The 22333-nt window shown below is 45.7% G+C and overlaps 1 protein-coding gene across 2 annotated transcripts in view; it reads right to left on the bottom strand.

Annotated features, from left to right (window-relative positions):
* Positions 1 to 22333, bottom strand: part of LOC144807653 (uncharacterized) — a 425807-nt gene that overhangs the window by 322044 nt on the left and 81430 nt on the right. For both annotated transcript variants that reach the window (XM_078673274.1, XM_078673275.1), the window contains exon 5: positions 11720 to 11890. The gene's annotated coding sequence lies outside the window, so the exon portion shown is untranslated. The remainder of the gene's footprint in view (positions 1 to 11719; positions 11891 to 22333) is intronic.

Raw genomic sequence — 22333 nt, 5'->3', positions numbered from 1 at the left:
GAGTAAGTATTTTCTTTTCCCGAACTTGTGGGGTGGCCCCTGTGTCATTTCCATTATTTGTGAGTACCACGTCTGCCTTGCCCACTGTGGTGCCACCAGGATCAGTGTCATGTTGCTGGTTCTACACTTGTTGAGTACCCTGGGTATCAGTGGTATCGGGGGGGAAAGCGACAGCAAATCTTTTTGACCAGCTTATCCATAGGGCATTCCCCTGGGATTGTTCCCCTGGTTGCCTGGATGCGAAGTGTTGGCATTTTGCATTCCGGTGTGTTGCAAGTAGGTCTATCGTCAGTGATCCCTACCTTCTGAATAGCCTTAGCGTTTCCTGTGCATTGAGCTCCCACTCGTGGGATGCTGATGTCTGTCTGCTGAGCCAGTCTGCTTCCACATTGTCCTTCCGTGGTAGGTTTATGGCTAGCCGGTCTATCTTGAGCGGGATGGCCCATCTCCATATCTCCTGTGCTAGGTTTGATAGTGGTGCTGATTGTGTTCCTCCCTGCTTGTTGATGTAGAACATCGTTGGTGTGTTGTCAGTTTTTATCAACACTCTCTGGTTGTACAGTTTTTTTTCTGGAAGGCCTTTAGGGCAAGGAACACGGTCTTCAGTTCCAGGTAGTTGATGTGTTTGACCGCATCTGCTGGAGTCCACAGACCCCTCACCCTGAGCTTGTTCATGTGTGCCCCCCATCCCTTCTGGGATGCGTCTATGGTGATGGTCACTGTTGGGCTTGGTGGTGTTAAAGGCTTCCCTCTTGTTATGTTCTCCTTGTTCCACCATGATATCTCCTCCTGCACTGCGTGTGTTACAACCACTAGATCTTCCCAACGTCCTGTAGCTTGTGACCATTGTTCTTGCAGTCATTCCTGGAATGGTCTCATGTGGAGCCGTACATCTCGGGCTAGGTGTATGCAGGACGCCATCATCCCCATGATCTTGCTCGCTGTCCTCACTGTCAGAGCTCGCATCTTCTGGTAGAGGCGTGTCTCCTTCAGTAGAACCAGTGTTCTCTTGTCGCTGAGGAACACTTTGCTCTGTATGGTGTCGATCTGTGCACTCAGGAAGATCTTCACTTGCTCTGGTTCCATTGAGGATTTCCCCCAGTGAATGGAGAAACCTAGGTGTGTCAGTGTTTCTGTCAACCGATGTGCGTGTTCCTTGCACGTCCTGTTTGAACTTGCCTTAAATAGCCAGTCGTCGAGGTAAGGGTATACGTGAATCCCTTCCCTCCGTAGGTGCGCTGCCAATGCTGCAAAGCATTTGGTGAAGACCCTTGGTGCAGATTTTAGTCCAAAAGCTAGGGCTGTGAACTGGTAGTGTTCTTTGTTGATTTTAAATCTTAGTAGATGTTTGTGCCGCTTGTTCATGGGAATGTGCAGGTAGGCATCTTTGAGGTCTATGGTGGACATAAAGTCTCCGTCCCTTATCTGAGGGTTGACCTCTTGTAGGGACGTCATTTTTAATTTTTGTGCCTTCATGTACTTGTTTAGGAACCTTAGATCCAGGATGGGTCTTAGCGTTTGGTCCACTTTTGGTACTAAGAAATAGGTTGAGTACACTTCCTTGTTCCTTTCTCAGTATGGGACTGGTTCGATGGCCTCCTTCTGGAGGAGTTCTTTCGCTTCCTCTAGGTGTAGCGCTAGCTCTCTCCCTGAATACGCCTTTCTTTTTGGTTTTCTGTTTGACTGTCTCTTTTCCAGTTCTATGCAGTATCCGAACTGTATGATGCTGAGTATCCATTTGTATGTGGTTATCTTCTTCCACTCCTGGAGGAAGTGACTTAGCCTGCCTCCTACTGGTGTTACATGATCTTTGATGTTTTGTCCGTGTAACCCTTTATTTGTCTTGTTTTGCCCCACCCTTGGAGGTGCTGTGTGGGTGGGCACATCTTGCGTGACAGAGTCACTTTGAGGTGGGTTGTTGGTCCCCTCTTCTAGTTTGTCCGCGTCCATTCGCCCTCCCGCGAAAGGACTGGCCCCTAGGCTGGTACTGCCAGGTTTGCCTTTGGTGTCCCTGTTATGCTTGGCTGTCTCCCTGGTGGGACTGCTGGAATGTCTGGTGTGACGTTCCTTGCTGGTTTCCCTCTCTTCCGTTTGGTCTCCGTGTAGGGGTACCCCTTCTCATCCCCCTGAATTGTAAGGCCCCCATGGACCTTGCAGTTTCGGTTTTTTTCTTCAGCTGGGTGAGCTTTTAATCCACCGGCGCCCCAAACAGTGTCTCCATTGAAAGGGGTGCTCAGAATGTTGTGCTGTGCCTTTGGTTTGAAGCCTAAGATCCTGAGCCAGGCCTGCCTTCACTCCGTGATTCCCAACATCATCAGCCTGCTGGACGGGTCAGCCCCATCCAAGGCTGTTTTGAGGCAAGAATTCGTTATATTCTTCCCCTCCTCCACAAGGTGTGAGGCTCTTTGTTGGTACTGGTCTGGGAGGTGCTTGAGCAGCTGTCCGATCTCATCCAGAATTTGGTACTGGTGCCTGTTAAGTAGGGCGTTTGAGTTAGCCATGCGCCAGTGCACCGCTGCATTTCTTCAATCAATCAATCAATCAGAGTACTTGTAAAGCGCGCTACTTACCTGTGAGGGTCTCAAGGCACTATGGGGAGGAGGGGTGCTGCTACTGCTCGAAGAGCCAGGTCTTGAGGAGTCTTCTGAAGGCGAGTAGGTCTTGGGTCTGCCGTATGTGAGTAGGGAGGGTGTTCCAGGTCTTGGCGGCGAGGTAGGAGAAGGATCTGCCGCCGGAGGTCGTTCGTTGGATGCAGGGGACAGCGGCGAGGGCGAGGCTGGCAGAGCGGAGCTGGCGGGTGGGGGTGTAGAAGCTGAGTCTGCTGTTCAGGTAGGCTGGTCCGGCGTTGTGGTCCTTGAGGTCTGCCTTGGGCTTCTTGAGGAGGGCGTTGATTTCGGCATGCTTCCAGCTTTCCGGGAATGCCGCTGTTTCAAATGAGATGTTGATGACCTTCCGTAGTTGGGGTGCGATGGCTGCGTCTGCTTTGTTGAATACGTGGTGTGGGCACGGGTCTGCGGAGGTCCTGAGTGGATGGAGTTCATGACCTTGCGTGTCTCGTCGTCATTGAAGTTGGACCAGGAGATCAGGCGGTTGGCGCTGGAAGTGTTTACAGGGGAGGTGGAGTCTGGCGTAGTCGGGGTGGTCGTGGTGTTGAAGCTGTCGTGGATGTCAGCGATCTTGCTGTGGAAGAAGATGGCTAGTGAGTCGCACAGTTCTTGTGAGGGTGGGATGTCGTTGGCACTGGGGTTGGAGAGTTCCTTTACGATGCTGAAGAGCTCCTTGCTGTCGTATGCGTTGTTATCCAAGCGGTCTTTGAAGGAGGATCTCTTGGCTAATCTGTAGAGGTGGTGATGTCTGCGGGTGGCGTGCTTGAGAGCTGCATGGTTGTCCGGTGTGCGTTCGTGGAGCCATATCTTCCCCAGTTTCCGGCATTTCTTTCTATCTTCCTCCCGGTTAGGTCGATCCTCCTGCTTTCTTTGTCTGGTGGTGGGCCTGATGTTGTTGGCACAGTTGCCCTTTTTCTAGTAGTTGCCGCAATATTGGAGTCTACTGTGACGGATCCTTGGATGTACGGGGTTCTTTGGAGGAGTGCTTGTACTTCTTCTCCGTCCTTGGCATGAAGGACCTGCATGTTACTGGGTCTTTGAAAGCCTCCCTCCCTTGGTCCACGACACTCTGAAGCATGGGGAGGAACTAGCTTCTGGTCTGAGTGGGGAGCAGGGTCTCCAAGAGGAAGTCTGCCTTTGGCTTTTCCTCCTCTAATCTGACTTCAAAACCTGTTGCCGCGTTCCTGATGACCATATTATAGGCTCCAATGTCATCTGGCGGCGAAGGCCTTGAAGGGCACATGTCCACGGCCTCTTGTGGCCTTTCGGTGTCGAGGTCCTGCCATTCCAGGTCCTGTGTCCCCGAGGATGCCGAGCCGAGGGTTGTCCGCTGGTCATAGTCCAGCTCCTCCTCGTAGTATTGGGCCTCCTCCTCTAGGTGTTCCTGGGGCTTGGGAGTTTTCGGCGGCCCTTCGGCGTCAAACTCCTCTTTTTCTTCTATTTCGACGATCGGCGTCTACGGCTTCGACAGAACCGTGAACCTCTTCATTTTTTTGTCAAACTCTTTTTTCCTTTGCAGGTGCTATCCATTTCGGCCTCGAGCCGTCTCTTCCTCCCCTGGAGCTCGGCGGCCTGTTCGGCGTCGAACGTTTCCGCCGATCTTTTCCTCGCCGCCATCAGCGTCGGCGTCGACCCGGTCTTCGGGTCATTCTCTCTCGACGTTGAGCGGTCCTTTTCGGGGACTTGCTTCGACGACCTTGGCATTTCACCGGTCTTCGCCGCCTGGGAGTCCTTTTCGAAGGATCCGCTGGGCTGTTTGTCCTTGGATGCAGCTGCAGCCGTCGAGATTTTCTGCGCCAGTGCTCCCTTTGAGGACTTAAGACTCTGTTTCTTGAGAGTCTGACTCAGACCTTCAAGGGTCTGTCAGGGGTTTGGGGGTCAATGACTCTCCTACCTCTTTAGAAGTGTTCTTATCGGACTCTCCGACCGTGTAGTCATTGGCTTCACCGGTGACGTTATCCTCCTCATTGCTGGAGAGTCCCAGGTCCCGAAGCGACGGCGGTTGGCCCTTGCCTTGCATGTTGTAGTTGGCCCTTCTGTGTCTCTCTCTAACCCGGAGAGTCTTCCGTGAGAAGGCGGAGCAGGCGTTGCAGTCCTTGCTTTCATGGTCGACAGGTAGGCAAGGTTATAAACCGGGTGCTGCTCCTTCTGTGCGTATTTGTGGTGGCAGTTATGGCAGAATTTAAAGGGTGTCTTGTCCATTCCGTGCTCAGGGGGCCCCCTGTGTGCGCATTCTCCGTTGGAAGTCGAAGTTCTCCTTCTTCTTCGTCGTCCCGGCTTGGTGGTCTAGTCCCTCGTTGTCTTCTCCAAACTTTTCTGTTGAAAATTCGCCTTTTCTGCGTCTTCTTTCCTCCAAAAATTCTGGAGCTCTTCGGAGACGATCCAGACCCAACGGCGGAAAATAGAATCTGAAGATGGCGCCCAAAGGTGGGAGCTTCCGCAGGAAGCAGGCCGACGTCACAGGAAGTAACACCAGAAGGTGGGACGTCAACGCCCAACTAGGCTACAAAAAAAAAAAAGAAAGAAAAGACTACGATTCCGGACCCAACCACTAGACCGCGGAATAATGCACAGCATAGTGAATCCAGAAAGATTCACGCTGCAAAAATTGTAGTTACCAGACAGCTCAAGAGCTCTAGAACGAGCAGAATCTACCCTCCAAGACTCTACATAAGAATAAAAAGGAGTTAGAATAACCAAGTCCTTTTCCATTCCACCCTACCCCATAGCACTGCCACCAACTCCACCACAATAACCTTGAAAACGATAGCTCCTATACCCAAAGCACCGTCATCTGTTCCCACAAAACACTGGCCCTTTCTGCTTGTCCTAAAGCTACTTCCCCCACACTGCCACCTACCCTCAAAACAATACATGGCTACACTGTCTGGATAGATGTGTTGCAGCAAAGTTTGTACTATGTTGTGACTTGGACACAACCAATTGCTTTGGTCAGGCGATTGACATGAGTGTGGAACTTCGGTGCATTGCCTGGATTAGGTCTATATGCTTCTCTAAAGATACCCAAGCATCGTTAATGGACAAGCTATTTGATGGCGCTCGCCTTTTAAGCAAGAAAGTGGACTAGGCCCCAGACAGATTACTTGGGTCTGTCTGCCTCCGCCACGCAATTTCATCACAAATCTCATCCCCTTTTGGCTACAGTAGGGTTTTTCAACTCTGCCAGCGACAGACCCTGCTACAAACCCAACAGGTCTCCCAGTTCTTTCATGGCCATGGCACACAAAGGCAACGTCCAAGACATCATGCCACTGAGTGACCTGCAGCTACAACTGGTGCAGCTGCAAAACCTCTTGGTGTCCTTCCAGACACTGACTCACCCTATTGTAGGCAGTATCCAACATTTTCTCCAGTGAATTAGATTATGCCAGTGGCAGACCCCTCTCCCTATTCCACCCAGACTTAACAGTGGTGACGGATGTATCACTTCTGGGTTGGGAAGGTCATATGGGAGACAGAGATTAGGGAACCCTCATCACCGACAGAGCCCCAACTCCACATCAAGCTGTTGGAGTTGGGAGAATTTCATTTGGCGATGAAGGTCTTCTGGCCCACCATCACAGGAGGGCTGGTGCAGCTTCTCACAGACAAGACAGTCAATGACGATGGTCTCATCAGGAAATGTCACACAAACGTGTTTGACAGCGAGCCGAGGATTCACTGGCTGCAGTTGTTTGGTCCGACGAACGGGCGCTGGAACTGCTTAGTTGAATTTGACTTCCTCCCAGGTACGCTGCCCCAAGATACAGAAGAATCCTTACTCTGTTGTATTGAATATAGTTGAGAAGCATATGGGAGAGACGGCGATCTACCATCCTGATGAGACCATGGTAATTAACTGGAACGGTCGAAACATTGACTATACAGGGATTATGTCTTCTGAGAATCGCCTTTGCTTAACTTGTATTGTACAATGGTAATTTACAGCCCTGCTTTTGTGTACAAAATGTGGATCGGACTGTTTTATCATCATATCACTTTCATCTTGAGCACTGCGCAGTCATCACTCAACAATTGATATATACACTTGCTGCTGAGAATACAATTAGAATTTTGGGAAATGAAAAGGCCTCATCTGAATTCTAATCATGATAAAAAAGGTGTATTAATATCTGCCCAGGGCCTGCATATGTGATACAGACCTGTGAGATAATGAACTCATAGACCTCTGTAGTTGTTCGCAGTGCTCTGGGAAGTGCTTTTATGCGTCTACGCTTGTCACTTCTGGAGCAGAATGACGTCGACACTGAGCTGCCTGATGTCTCCTCCTGCGTGCAGCAGGACTGCTTTAAAGTTTGAGGATCCAGTCTGGCGTGTGGGAAATATTCACAAGGTGAGGAATCTGTAAGCAAAGGAGTATCCACCAGAAAGAGCGTTACCGAAGGCAACTAACTGGTTTGTTATGTTTTCCTGCTGTTGTATATTATCTAATTCTGGGTGGTGAACTCTGCTTGCAGAGTTTCCGTATTCCACGGAGCTCCCGGAGTTCCTAAAAACTCTGCACCGTGGAGCGTAGCGAGGTTTTTTTCCACGCTCGCGTTTTTCAACGTCATGTATTGGAGCGAGGAAAATCCACCTCCTGATGAGATTTTTCCTTGCTCGCGCTCGCCAAGGTCTAGTTGGTGATCAAAATCAACTTCCTGGCGAGATTCGTTGCCGGATTTCTCAATGCGAGTGGTCGTGCCAGGTCACAACCACTCGCGTTGAGAAACTTTCCTTCGCATTGACAAAGCTGCCGCACAAGTAGGAGCAGCTGCACCCTCTTGCGCTACACATGGTGCCATTTGCGATAAATTTTACAGGGCGGGTCAAACAATCGGAGATCAACATCACCACGAACGGCATGACCCTAACGCACTCCGCTGCTCGTAGAACTCCGCATAGTGCGGTGCAGTTTTTTGACACTTCGCGAAGTTCTTCATTGAGGACCACCACCTAGGCTTAATCTTATCATGAAAAACTAGATTTCAGTCATATGTTAAGAAACAAGGGTGAGTAGAAACCTTTTGGGTGGAGAAAATTTAAGACATTAATATTGTGAATTTTTTGGTACTTAGTTGATTTTTGCAAGTACTAACACTTCTCTGTGTAAAATAAATACCTTGAGATTTTTTTAAACTTTTAGATACTCAAATTGTGGATTTTGTTGCAATTAAAACATTTTCGAGGCCTGAAATTTCTTTGGAGGTTGCATGCGGGCAGCCTAAGTTATCCTGCAAGAGTTTCTTGATTAAACCACAATATGTGCTATCTCATGTAGTCAGGTTGTTAGAAGCTTTTCTGCAACTCAAGATATGTCTTACTTTTCGCCTGGTTTGGATGCATTTCTCATGTTTAGTGAGATTTCCTTTCTGAGTATAACGTTTCTGGCTTTCCCCTCCTGTAGAAGGCTTTAGTCCAGTGTGAATTGTCTCATGTTAAGTGACATTGTATTCGTGATTAAACCTTATCTGACATTCAGAACACACATAAGGCTTTTTTCTCCTGTATGAGTTCGCTCATGACAAGTGAGAAGTAATTTGTAAACAAAACTTTGCTCGCATTTCGAGCACTCATAAGGTTTTTCCCCAGAGTGGGATCTCTCATGAAGCATAACACTGTCTTTTGGATACAAGCTTTTATGGCATAAGAATTCTCTCCAGTGTGGAGTTTCTCATGGTAAGATAGCGTTTTTCTCTGCAGCTTTTCTGGCATTCAGAGCACTCATAAGGTTTTTCATCAGTATGGAGTCGCTTCTGGTTGGCGAGGCTGTGCCTATCAAATAGGAATTTCTGGCATTCACAGCGTTGGTAATATTTTTCCCTGTGTGCGTCTGCTCATGTAGTGTGAGATTGCATTTAAAACTGATGCTTTTCTGGCATTTGGAGCACTAAATTATTTTTGATGGTGAGTTTTCTTATGGTGCATGTAACCATCTCTACCTCTGAATCTTTTCTGACATTTAGAACACTGATAATGTTTTCCCCCAGTGTGGATTCTCACATGTGCAGTGAGATAATATTTTTGGCTGAAACATTTTTGGCATTCGGAGCACTGATAAAGTTTTTCCCCAGTGTGGGTTCTTATATGCTGAATGAGACGTCTTTTTTCACTGAAACATTTCTGGCATTCCGAGCACCTATAAGGTTTTTCCCCAGTGTGGGTTCTTATATGCTGAATGAGACGTCTTTTTTGACTGAAACATATCTGGCATTCAGAGCACCTAAAAGGTTTTTCCCCAGTGTGGGTTCTTATATGGTGATTGAGACTGATTTTTTCGCTGAAACATTTGTGGCATTCAGAGCACTGATAAGGTTTTTCTCCAGTGTGGGTTCTTATATGCTGAGTGAGATAGCATTTTTCACTGAAACATTTGTCGCATTCAAAGCACTTATAAGGTTTTTCCCCAGTGTGGGTCCTTGTATGTTTAATGAGTCTGTTTTTCTCACAGAAACATTTCTGGCATTCAGAGCACTGATAAGGTTTTTCCCCAGTGTGGAATCTCACATGTGCATTTAGAAGTGATTTAAGTTTGAAATCTTTTGGGCATTCAGAGCACTGATAAGGTTTTTCCCCAGTGTGGGTTCTTATATGCTGAGTGAGACTGAGTTTGTTTATGAAACATTTCTGACATTCAGAGCACTGATAAGGTTTTTCCCCAGTGTGGAATCTCACATGTGCATTTAGAAGTGATTTAAGTTTGAAATCTTTTGGGCATTCAGAGCACTGATAAGGTTTTTCCCCAGTGTGGGTTCTTATATGCTGAGTGAGACTGAGTTTGTTTATGAAACATTTCTGACATTCAGAGCATGAATAAGGTTTTTCCCCAGTGTGGGCTAATGTATGTCGAGAAAGTCTTCTTTTGTCACTGAAACGTTTCTGGCATTCAGAGCACCGATAAGGTTTTTCCCCAGTGTGGGTTCTTATGTGCTGTGTGAGTCTACTTTTTACACTGAAACATTTCTGGCATTCAGAGCACTGATAAGGTGTTTCCCCTGTGTGGATTCTTGTATGTTCAATGAGTCTTTGTTTGTAACTGAAACATTTCTGGCATTCAGAGCACTGATAAGGTTTTTCCCCAGTGTGGATTCTCACATGTGCAGTTAGAAGTGATTTATGTTTGAAATGCTTTGGGCATTCAGAGCACTGATAAGGGGTTTCCCCAGAGTGGATTCTTGTATGTTCAGTGAGTCTGCTTTTGTAAATAAAACATTTCTGGCATTCAGAGCACTGAAAAGGTTTTTCTCCAGTGTGGGTTCTTCTATGATGAGTGAGACGGCTTTTGTCAATGAAACATTTCTGGCAATCCGTGCACTGATAAGGTTTATCCCCAGTGTGGGTTCTTCTATGCCGAGTGAGACTGTTTTTGTCAATGAAACATTTCTGGCAATCCGTGCACTGATAAGGTTTTTCCCCACTGTGGGTCCTTGTATGTAGAGTGAGTCCTCTTTTGACACTAAAATATTTCTGGCATTCCAAGCACTGGTAAGGTTTTTCCACAGAGTGGGTTAATACATGTCGAGAAAGACTTTGTTTGTTACTAAACATTTTCTGGCATTCAGAGCACTGATAAGGTTTTTCCCCAGAGTGGATTCTCATATGGTCAGTGAAATAAGACTTACGGCTGAAACTTTTTTGGCATTCAAAGCACTGGTAAGTGTTTTCCGCAGAGTGGGTTAATGCATGTCGATATAGACTCGCTTTGATACTAAACCTTTTCTGGCATTCAGAGCACTGATAAGGTTTTTCCCCAGTGTGGATTCTCATATGCTCAGCGAGATAAGATTTACGCCTGAAACTTTTTTGGCATACTTTGCACGGAGAGTTTTTTCCCCCAGTGTGGATTCTCATATGCTCAGTGAGATAAGATTTACGCTTGAAACTTTTTTGGCATACTTTGCACTGAGAGAGGTTTTTCCCAGTGTGCATTTTCTCAAATTCAGTAAGATGAGATTTATGGCTGAATCTTTCTTGGCACAGGTAACTTTTTCCCCAACTTGGATTATTTTGCTTTGATTGAGGTGGGTTTGAACACTGAATTTGTTCTCACAGCCCATGTTTTTATAAGGTGTATTCATTGAGTTACATTTAATTTTCTCTTCCTTACATGCCACGGTAAGAGTGAACCCGATTTTAGAATCGGGCTTGTTTAGATAATGTTCAGTATTTATCTCTAAAAGAAATTGTGTGTTTTACACTTGAATTGAGCAAAATATGTCTGGAAGCAGCCCTGTAACACCTGTCGAAATGTTTCTAGCAGATAATAGTCTTTTGGTTATAGCCTCTCCGGCAGCAACTTATTTTGTGACTGAAGTTTTTCTCAAATCTATTTGTATAGGTTCTTAGCAATACAGTAATAAGGTGTTAGTCTGATATTTAATTATTAAACTGAGAAGTATCTTTTTGCACTGATGTAATGGCAGTAACCGAGAACATTAGAACATGCACAGTACTATTGTGGATCACCAGTCACAGAACATCAGTTCCTTTTACCCTTTTTATGTTTGGTGTAAGGTTAAGGTTTGTAGTTCTGAAGACGAGGATTTATTTACATTAGCTATAGCGCAACGGTGCTCATTTAATCAGTTTTTACACATCACTCCTGCACAGCAGATAATGTCGAGGCGATTTACATAGAATTACAGAACAGAATACATTGAAAAGGAAACATTCTGAGATGGTCATGAAAACAATAAAGTGGTGGATTTTTAAGGTTTTCGCCAGAGTGAGCAGAGTGGGTCGTGGTGTTCTATCCTGAGGCAGATAGTCTTAAACTTGCGTAACTGGTTAAAAACGGTTGTTGAACAAATGTGATTTTTCAATCTTTTGATTGTTTGCTTGTCAGCTTTGGAGTCTTCTTTTAGCGTATTTTCTTTGATGGTCTGCAGAAGAAACCTTTTGTTATAACTTTCTTTTATGCAGTGTCTGCTTCCCCTCTGGAATTAGATGATGCTTTAGATGAACGTTATTCTGTCATGCTGCGGCAATTTGTCTTTCTGATATTTCAGATGAGGATGCTGTGATTGGTCTTTCTGGCATTATTTCTGATGCTGTGTGCACAGATATGACTTTGCTCTGGGTTAATGAAATGCAAAATTAGAGACTTCACTTACAGGTATAGTACTTTCCTCAGCTCCCACTTCCTCGCCACACCTAGGTTTTGGAAATTGTTTAAACTTAGAATGCTGGATGTCCTTCAGTTTTTCAGAATAATCCTTCTTATGGCACTAACATTCAGTTGCCCGGGGCTAAATCTTGCTTTCTTCATGCGTAATTTCAATCACCTATAGTATTAAAATTAAATAGTTAATACATGTAGATTTTCCCAAAAATAATTTACAATCCATATCAATGCAGAATTGCAGAATTTTGAAAATGTTGAGCTGTTCTTCAGACAGAGCAGAGTATAGAATGGTAGCCTGAGAGTACTTGGATGAGTGAGGATTTGTAGAATTTATTAAGCTCACAGAGGATACATGTACCCTATGGACTTGTAACATTGAATCCCAAAGGCAGACATTAAAGTCATATGGACTGGCACCAAACAGATATTTAAAAAAGAATACTATTAATTAATTTTTAATGTAGATTTCTGGGATGGGAATTTCTCCTCCACGGACAACAGGCGTTTGCCTCTGCCCTGAGTTACCACCTACTTGTATCTGATATCCTGACTTTTGAGTTCTGTCCTCTGCCGCACGCAAATCTATTGTGTATTGCGAGGACTATGCCTAGACCTATCCCTCAACTATGGTCCAGAGTATGAATCAAGGGCAATGAAATTAAGGCGTACTTTCATGTGTTCATTTTATTCCACCTGATTATCAGTTGTTAGGTTTTTCTGCACCTGGATGTACCGGGTGCAGAAAAAATAGGACACCCTTTTTTTCCAGACAGAAATTTTTTACTGAAATGACGCACCAGACTCTGGGTGCAGCAGAAGCAGCCAAGACGTATGCTGTTTTTTTACTAACTGGGGGAAACACACAATTCTTGCCTCTGTTAGAAAATGCTTTCCTCTTCCCTCCCCTGCTTCACCCATCTCCCCCCAACCAACCACATGCATATACATACCACCTGCTTAAAACAAGTGGTAAATAAAAGTAGAAAAACACTATGAAATAGTGAATGGCATGTGGTTTGACAGGCAGAAGAATCTGTTCCTCGTGGCAACTCCCCTGTCCATGGCGTCAAACTAGTAACTGCACTTTACTGGGATAAATCTACCACAAAACAATTACATGAGATTTTTCTGCCACTCCAGTACTGTGCAACTTCTAACAAGGGACTATGGAGAGGTCTTGGACGGGTCCTGTGACCTGGAGGGTCACACCAAGTGTGCCCTCATTTAAGGGTCATGGGTTTAACAGCTAGAGCGGTGGTGGCAATGCACCCTGTTGTAAGGATCAATAGCCTTATGATATCTTTGCATCATGGTCAGTGGAGTGGCTTTCTACTGACACACCCATGTAATGCTCCATTTCTATGCCTGTGCCCAGACTTTGCGCTAACATCAAGTGCGTGTTTAGGGTGTTGGTGTGCGTAGCATAGAAGCAATGTGAGAGTGCGACAGAGTAAACCGCATCTCCTGCGTGCCAGTTGTGTATACAAGTGGGACCATCTATCCCTCTTTTATACCCTAGTTCAAAGTCCTCTGTTACCAAGGAATAATGTGCTCTACAAAGTACGCAGGTGCCTGCTGTGCCACCAGGGATGGTGTCAGCCTGACAGTCTATCTGAATTGAAGGGACATCACCTGCAGGCTGAATTACTTAATGGAGAAGCTGTGTACCTGTCCTGAAGAACCTAGAAGTCTGCCTAGAAGCTTGCCTGTCTGGTAAGAAAGGGAAGGGAGTTTGACTAGCGAGCAGGAGGACAAGGTTGTCCTGGAAGAAGCAATGTCCGACACATCTCCGTTATCTGTAGGGCGAACCGGAAAGCCATCCAGCAGGACCAGCTAGTCTGAGGGACCCCCTACTCCCCCGCCAAGACTCTCCCAGCAGTTCAAGGCAGAAAATAAAACTTAACGACAACATGATTGTTGAGGCCCAGTACGACGATTGTGTGCTGCCAACAGGCCCGTTCAAGGTTTCACTTGTCAAATTCCTAACACAACAGGGTCTGAATCTATTGACTTCCTGTAGAACCCATGTTGGGCTTTTAGCTGCTGGATTTCTGACTACTCTGTGTCAGTGGCCCATGAGGGACTACAAACTACTCCCGTGTCGAACACCCTGTCTGAGCTTACACCTGTGGTCCAGCCGGCCACAGTGTGGGCTCAATTGCTGATGTTCGGGCCTCCAGAGGCGGCTGCACTTACAGACAGGCCAGGTGTGACTACTACCTTGGGACTGCTGATCTTCAGGCAACTGCAAAGAAAAGACAGAGTGGGTGCCCTACTGAATGCAGCACTACATCCAGGACAAAAGCGCTCCACAAAAGCCTGCTGGTGGGTCACTGCCCTCTCGAGTCTTCGGGCGTGCCATTCAAGTACCGGGAAACAGGAAAGAGACCCAGACAAGACTGACTCATCCTGTGAAAGGGTAAGACGCTTACGACAGAGCATACAAGCATCGGGGTGACTAGAGTGACAGAAGTGCACCTATACTATATTCATGATACTCCTAAATGCCCCTAGAGCGCAAGAGGGTATCAGAACCGGACGCACCTGTCTGCAGCACATGGTAGTCTGGCATGCCTGCACTATCTTTTCACCCAGACTGTCCATAAAGATGATTTCAGAGCCGCTACGCACATAGCAGTGGGAATCACAGACCATTGGCTGGTGGAGGTGCAACTCGATAGTCCGGTTGTGGACTTCATGCTACCCCCAAGGGTTGATCCGTGATATTTAAAAGACAAGACGTTCAAAGCTCGTATGAGAGATGGAGCAGACTTCTATTTTAAGGAGAACGGGCGTCCTGTTGAATCAGCTTGCGTGCTATAGGATGAATTCAAGCCAGTGATCCTTGAGGACACTGACTACAAAGGGGACGGAACTACTAGGAGAGACTTCCTGAAAGACCAGACCCTGCCAATGCTAAGGAATGAGGACCGAGACGCACTAGACCGAGACCTGACAGTAGACTAAATAAATAAGACAATAAGAACCTTGCAAACAGGGCAAGCAACAGGGCCTAATGAGCTTCCCTTAAAATTATATAAAAGCATGATGGATAAAATCAGGGAGTACCTCCAGAAGAGGTTTAAGACTGCCTGAAAATAAGGGTGTCTCCCAGAGGACCAAAGAACGTCTGAGGTGGTGGTCATCCCAAAAAAGGACAAACCAGTAACTGAGTTTGGGTCTCATAGACCTCTCTCCCTGCTTAATTTTGAGACTAAGGTCCTTGCATAGGCCCTAGCGATCTGCCTGCTGACAGTAGCTTTATGCCACACGAGGAAACGCGCTTAAATCTCCGACACCTTAATGGAGTACCATATGCAACAGGGAATTCCTTTGCTGAACCAGTGGCGCTGCTGTCAAGCTCTTGTATGTGGCCCCTCTAGCGCGCATGCACGTCAATAACACAGTCTCCGAGTCTTTGCTGTCCGACAGGGATGTTTCTTGTCTCCTATGTTCTTCTCACGTGCGTAGGTTCGCCAGGACCTCTCATATGGGGTATTTCAGTTGATCAAGAGTGGGATGAGAGAATCTCCCTCTACGCTGATGTTTTGGTGTAGGATACGTAATCAGCCTTCTCGAGTGAACGAATCCTACAAATCTTTCACATATTTGGAGATTATTAAGGATATAAGATCAACTGGAAGAAGTCCTTAATATTCCTGCTGGTGGCAGGGACCCTGCGGCTGCACTCTAGGTGCACAGTTAGGGTGGCACTACATGGCTTTAAATATTTGGGCGTGTTCATTACAAGAGAGCCACAGGCAGGAACATACTCCTGAAATTAGACCGGCTTCGCCGGGATGCCCCACACTTGTGGGCGCTCCCGCTCTCCTTACTGGGCCGAGTGGCCCTATTTAAAGTGATGACCCTCCAGGGTTTCCTGTACATCGTGCAAAAAACGTCCTTTAAGATCCCACCAGACATTTTCTTTTAAAAGGTAGACTGAGAACTTCAGCTTCTGTTGTGGGATGGTGGCTCTTCAAGCTGAGTAAGGTGCAGAGGGGAGTTCAAGGTGGACCAGCGGTCCCGAGCATTCACAAGTATTACTGGGCCACGCAGCTGGTGGCAGTCAACAACTGGGTTTTTGCGGACCGTGAGGATCCTGCTTACCGGGTAGATAGATTGGCCATGGGCAAGAGAGGTTACCCCACCCCGGTGCTGTATCGAAGAAAGTATGAGTGCGCCCTACCTACTCATACCTAAACAGTGGTAAGGGTGTGGAGAGAGGCTACCAAGTGTTTAGGCTGAGAAGGTAAGCTGACTGAAATTACTCCACTGTATGATGGTGATCTTTTAAGTGCAGTGGGAGGATTGCAGGGCTTTACAAAATAGGGATTGATTAGCTTAGAACGCCGGGCGATGTGTGGAGGAGTCAGGCGCTTGTGTCCTTCACAATCCTACAACAACGGTATATTAGGTGACTAAAGACGGTTCTGACATTTGCAGGTGGGTCACGCTCTGCAAATGTAAATGTCAAGGTATTTGTAGAGCGCGCTGCCACCAAGCGGTTTCCTGGCGCTATTACTCATACCGCTATGGAACCCCTCCTGGCTTTCCCTGTGAAGTGTCCACTCCTGGGCACCCCCAGGGTGAAGCCAGGCATCCTAGCGCTGTTGGGGCCGGTGTAGAGGTTAAGCAAGCTATTGCCCAGAGTTGCAGCGAGGGACCCATGATTAGACAAGGCACCGAGGCGAGAATTGTCAGGTCTGAGGAAATTGAGCCCAAGACCCGCCGAGGGGGGAATCGAACCCTGGTCCCGGTCCAGAACTCTGCATCAGGGTCTGCCGCTCTAACCATTGAGCCACACTCCTCCGAAAAAGCAATCTCAACCATCTATAGGAAGTTTATCTACAATTCTCTGGATCCCTTGGGGATGTTTCAGGCGGCCATTCACCAACTTTTGTGTTTTTCAAAAACAAGCTTCCAAAGCTGGAGTTGATTTTTAAAAACCAATAACTAATCACCCTCACACCCTTGGAACTTTCTCCCTGATTAATTTTCTCCCAGGAAGTGGGTTTCATTTAAAAACAAATTCTCATCACGACTGCCAGGTATTCCCTGGTGGTCCTGAATAAGAGAAAAATACCTCAGACTGCCTGATCTAGAGAGGAAGGGCCGTCCGATGTATTTACATCAATGCCACTCAAGTAAGGCTGGACAAATGACAATCCAGCTGACTTGCATTAGGTCAGGCAGACCATCCGTTTGTTGGACAGGATACTCCACCACGCTTGTGCAGGAGTACCCTGCTCACCAAACTCTAAATCAAGACCTTCATCTTGCTATGCATGTATCTATAGTTCTGCTTCATTATGTCCATCAGTGTTTGTATTAGTTACCTGTTATGGAGGCTTGTGTGTTTAGTACACCGTAATCTTACGGTGTGTGTGTGGTTTATTGGAACCCTGTGGTTTAATCTGCACTTGTTGTTTATGCCGTGTTATCACACCCTTGTAATTATAAAAAGTATGTTACAGGCGGCCAGGTGTCTCTTGCCCGTGACTTCTGCGGAAGTAATGGTGCACAGTTAACAGCAGCAACATTGCAAAGTGTCAAGAGCCTGATTTAGAGTTCGCTGGCAGGGTTAGTCAGACAGAACCGTGACGATATCCTGGCCGCCGTATTACAAGCACCACTGAATATAATATATGAGAGCCTCATTTCTTTCTTTCGTACTTTCTATTTTCCTTGTTTTTATTATCTTTACTAGCTGTACCCGGCCACGCGTTGCTGTGGCTCACTCTGGTTACATGGAAAAGAAAGAAAAGGACAAGCGCACGTTTCTAATATGTTTAATTTCACAATGCTTGTGGGTATACAATATTTGTTGTTGTTCCATTGTCTGTGCAGATGTAGAGATTGTCTGGTTTGCCGACTCTAGAACACGCAACATATAATTGTCCCTGTGAGAAGCAATCCGTGTCTAGATCTAAACAGCACAATTCTAAAGATTGGCCCTGAGCTTTTTAAAACATTTTTTTTAAACAAACTGTATCGAAAACCACAGTTTGTAGTACAGTATCATAGCAAGTACTCATGTTTTTTTTGTTTTTGCTGCTTGTTATCCAGTATTTACCGATATCAATTTGATACATGTTTAAATCACATCACATCAGTTAATATAACAGAAACAAACAGTACAGATGGTAGCTTTTGGACGCATCCTTAATATATAACATGTAACAGAACCGCAGGTCGCGGTTGCATCATGTTCTTTTAAATTATGTTGCAAACTGAACCAACTCCTCCCCCCTTCCTCCACCCACTTCACGGTCTGCCATCCTGACACCAACTGTCCATCCTAATATATGTAGACTATTGTCTCTATGCGTCCCTTGTAGTTGTTGCACATCAACCAAATCAATAGGGTCTGTTCGGGCCTTCGATTAATAACACGCACGTATTCGACACGCGTGTATTTGAATCCAACGTTGTGTATATAAAAACATGCACGTTTTCAAATCCAACGTTGTGTCAAAATTTCAAAGCAATCGGTGGAGTACTTTCGGAGATTTTAGATTTTGAACAACGAACAGTTATATTTTTATTTATATAGATAGATTTTACTTTTTTTTGTCCTCTTTCTTATTTCTTTTTCTGTTTCTCTCTATTCCTGGCTTATCTCTCATTCATTTCTTAATTTAAGAATGCTTAGCCCCCTAAAGCATTTTATTAATTCATTTGCATTTCTTCGTTCCTGTCATGGGGATGACTGCACAGATATCCTTACAAGTAGGATCTTTTGAATTCTGCATGAACCTGTTTACTAATGGTCCTAGTGGAAGGTGTCATTTAGAAGTTAATTATATGTTTCTTATGTGAGGTAGGGTGGGTATGTGTGAGAATGTTTGTGAGTGAGAGAGTGTGTGTGTCTGTGTGTCTATGTTATGTTATGTTATTTGTACTTGTAAAGCGCACTGCTACCCTAGGGTGTCCTACCGCTGAGTACTGGTGACCTGGGGAGCATCAGCTGTTTAGTGGGAGAAGAATCATGTTTTCAAACCCTTGCGAAAAGAAAAAAGGTTTAGCGCATTTCTGAGAGCGAACGGAAGTTCATTCCATGCTTTGGAGGCACAGTGGAGAAAACTTCTGCCTCCCCAATTAGTTTTCTTAAAGGTGGAGGTTTGGACTAATTTGGATCCGGAGGAACGTAGGAACATACCATGTAAGTCTGGTTTTAAGAAACTCCGGACCAATCCCATTAACCACCTTAAAGACGACACAAAGTGCCTTGAAGCGTGATCTAAGTGGAACTGGGAGCCAATGCAGTTTCTTAAGTTCTCCTTTGACCGAAGCAAACCTATGGGTTCCCGTCAGCATTCTCGCTGCCGCGTTCTGGACCAGTTGCAACTTGTTCATATGTTGTTTCTGAACATTAAGATAGAGGCTGTTGCAATAGTCCAGATGGGACATAATGAGTGCAGTGACAACCGTCCTTAGGTTGTCTGCCGATAGGAAGAACTTGATTTTTTTGCTGAAGTTACCTGATTCACTAGGTCCCCCATGGTGAGTTTGTTATCCACCATGACTCCCAAATTCTTAGCTTTCCTAGAGAGTGTAGGGCACGATCCCAGATCCTCCGGCCACCAGTCTGGGGTCCAGACCCAGGGATTATTGCCAAATTTTAACACCTCGATTTTAGCTGAGTTGAGTTTTAAACAGTTGGACGACATCCAGGTGGAAATAGAGCTCATGCAATTATAGAACCTCTCCCTCGCCTCCCTTTCCGCACCCTCCATCAGTGATAGCACAATTTGTGTGTCATCAGCGTAGGAGGTGAGCTGGAAACCAAACGACTTGATGACACTGGCCAGGGGCACCACTTAGATGTTAAAAAGCGTAGGGCTCAACGCCGAGCCCTGTGGCACCCCGCAGGGAAGTGAGAAGGGTTCGTAAGTGTTGCCATCTAAATCTACTGTCTGAGCTCTGTCAGACAGGAAGGAATGTAGCAGTTTCCATGCTGAGCCCTTCACACCAATATCAGAGAGCCTGTTCAGCAGGACCTTACGGTGGACCGCATCAAAGGCCGCGGAAAGGTCCAGGAGGATTAAGATGGCATTACCTCCCCTATCCACGGCTTCTCTGATTTCCTCGGTTGATTTTATTAAAGCCAGTTCCGTTCTGTGAAAAGCTCTAAACCCATATTGCGATGGGTCCAAGGAGTTATTGGCAGAGATAAAGTTGCTGATTTGGCTATTTATTTCTTTTCCCAGTAATTTGGCAGGTAGTGGAAGCCTAGAGATAGGACGATAATTATTCGGGTCCTTAGGGCCAAGAGATTACTTCTTTAGAAGAGGAAGCACAGAGCCTTTTTCCAATTTTTGGGAAAAATTCCAGTCCGGAAATCTGCATTAAGCAGGGGTGTGAGAGCCGTTCCAAAAGTTTCCGGAATTTGCTTAGCAATTCCAGCAGGACACGGATTACTAGGGGCACCTGATTTTAGCATAGACAACAATTTGACCAAATCTGCTTTCTCAATCGGGGTGAAATGCTCCAGTAGTTCTGCCGGGGCACCTAAGCTTCATGATTCTGTTAGATTGAAATCAGTCTGAGTATCATTGATTAGACCATCGAGTGAGGTAAAAAAAGTTCTACTTTGGTTTTAAAAAAGCCAGCTATTTTATTACAAAATTCTGCATCCCCCTGTTTCTTTGGAGTGGCAGGGTTGGCTAGTTTAGAAAAATCATTCCACTTTTAAACAAGTATTTACAATGCAACGGTTTCGCCTTTGGAAAAGTTAGAGCTATTGGCATTGTAAATGACAAAATTTTTATTTATGTGTTGGTTTTGAAAACAGATAAATAAATGGCATTGTCATTTACATTGCCAATAGCTTAATCTCTCGCAAATGTGAGACCTATTGTACCCTACGGACGAGCTCAGCAGACAGCAATTACTACCACACACACACTCAAAGCTACCCAAAAGGCCTGCTCCCTCGTCTAGCACACTCCGCATCAAAGCACCTGCGGAAATCGGACAGTACAAGGGACAACTGTAGGGTACTTGGAAGAACATGGGTTTTAAAACAAGTAGTGCAATACGACACGTATTAAACTGTGCAGCTACATATTTAATGATGTGGCGGCATAGTAAAAACATGAGTAGAGAGTGGGATACAAAACTGCCTCAGAAACCTGAGTGGTGACAGTTTAGCAACACTACGACACAGCACACTGAGTGAGCAACTGAAGAAACAACAAGGGTAAAGTAATCAAGGCCACTGGTGGAGCCCACAGACCCTGTGCCACCCTTCAATAAAGAACACTAGACTATTGTTACTCCGGCTGCTACCACGTTTAGGTGCAGGAGTATAACCATATAAACTACTCCCAGAGAGAAGTGGTACAATCAGTTTGGCAAATGCATGCACTCACTATACCCCAAGATGGAAAGCAGAACTTGGGAAATATGCTGGAGTTCATAGTAAAGAATTGCACTGCAAGTAAAGGAAGCGAATTCCCACGGGGTGTTCCGTCATCTGCATGTCCACAAGCAACCATCGAAGCAATAACATGAAGGGGTAGGGCAATCCAAGTGTTTACAGCAACGGGGCACACTACTGGCCCCCAGCGCCGGGACAGCTCGCCTGAGGTCACTCCGCGCTTTACAAATGCTGATTATTATTACTATTAATTGACCAAAATACCAACAGTGCATGCGATAGGGAAAAATGTCAAAGTAGGAGATATTCGATCAATGTTTCTGAATAAGCCTACAAGTAAGGTTAAAATGACACCTACGGATTTACTATAACAATTACTGTTTTCAAAAGATTCGAGCGTACAGTGTAGCATTGAATAAAAATAACAAGACTAAAATTGTGGGGGGGGGGGTACAAAGTATGAGAAACCAATATTTGACTCGCATTCATAAAAACACTTGGTGTCTTTATAAAACAAGTCGAAGAAAAGTTTCAAATGTGAGTTTCTGGACCCATTATCACACACCCTGGCATGCGAACTATTAAAAAAAACATTCAGGAAACGGAGAAATGTTACATTATTCCAAGGAAGCACATCAACCAAAACTACACGAATACTGCCAAACCCGAGCCTGACATCTGCTGTTAAGGAGTCTAACCAGCTAAATGTGGAAGTGAAGGCTCTGGTGTTTTATAGACGCAGGGGGCGGGGTGCACGAATATTTTGGTGTGCCTCTATCTGCAGAACAATGCAGCCAGGCTAGCTGGACACCAAGCATGATGAGGTGTGCATGTCACCACACACAATGCTCAAGTACCTACTTGAGGACGCGTAGGTGTCATTGCAAAAGTGCACTTTAGACAACTACCTGCTTGAGCACTTCCCGCGATACAGCAAGCACTTGTCTGATCAAAGGAGGTTCCACATGATATTGATCCCAACCATGTGTCTCAATAATTATAAAAGCAGCTCAATTATAGCTCCCTTCAATTGTTATTGCTTCCCACATTGCGCCCCTCAAGTGCACCTTAAATTAAATGGTCCGATATTACCTCCCATGGTGTGCGTGTCACCGTAGATGCGCACAGTGCACTTACGATACATGCTGTGCACTTGCTACAGTGCTTTTACTTCTAGTAGTGAGGCAATATTAAATTGGTGCGCGCATCACCGACAAG

This window comes from Lissotriton helveticus, chromosome 1_2 (assembly GCF_964261635.1).
Source record: "Lissotriton helveticus chromosome 1_2, aLisHel1.1, whole genome shotgun sequence".
NCBI lineage: Eukaryota > Metazoa > Chordata > Amphibia > Caudata > Salamandridae > Lissotriton > Lissotriton helveticus.
Note: the sequence above shows the minus strand (reverse complement) of the source record. Positions and strands in the feature narration are given on the sequence as shown.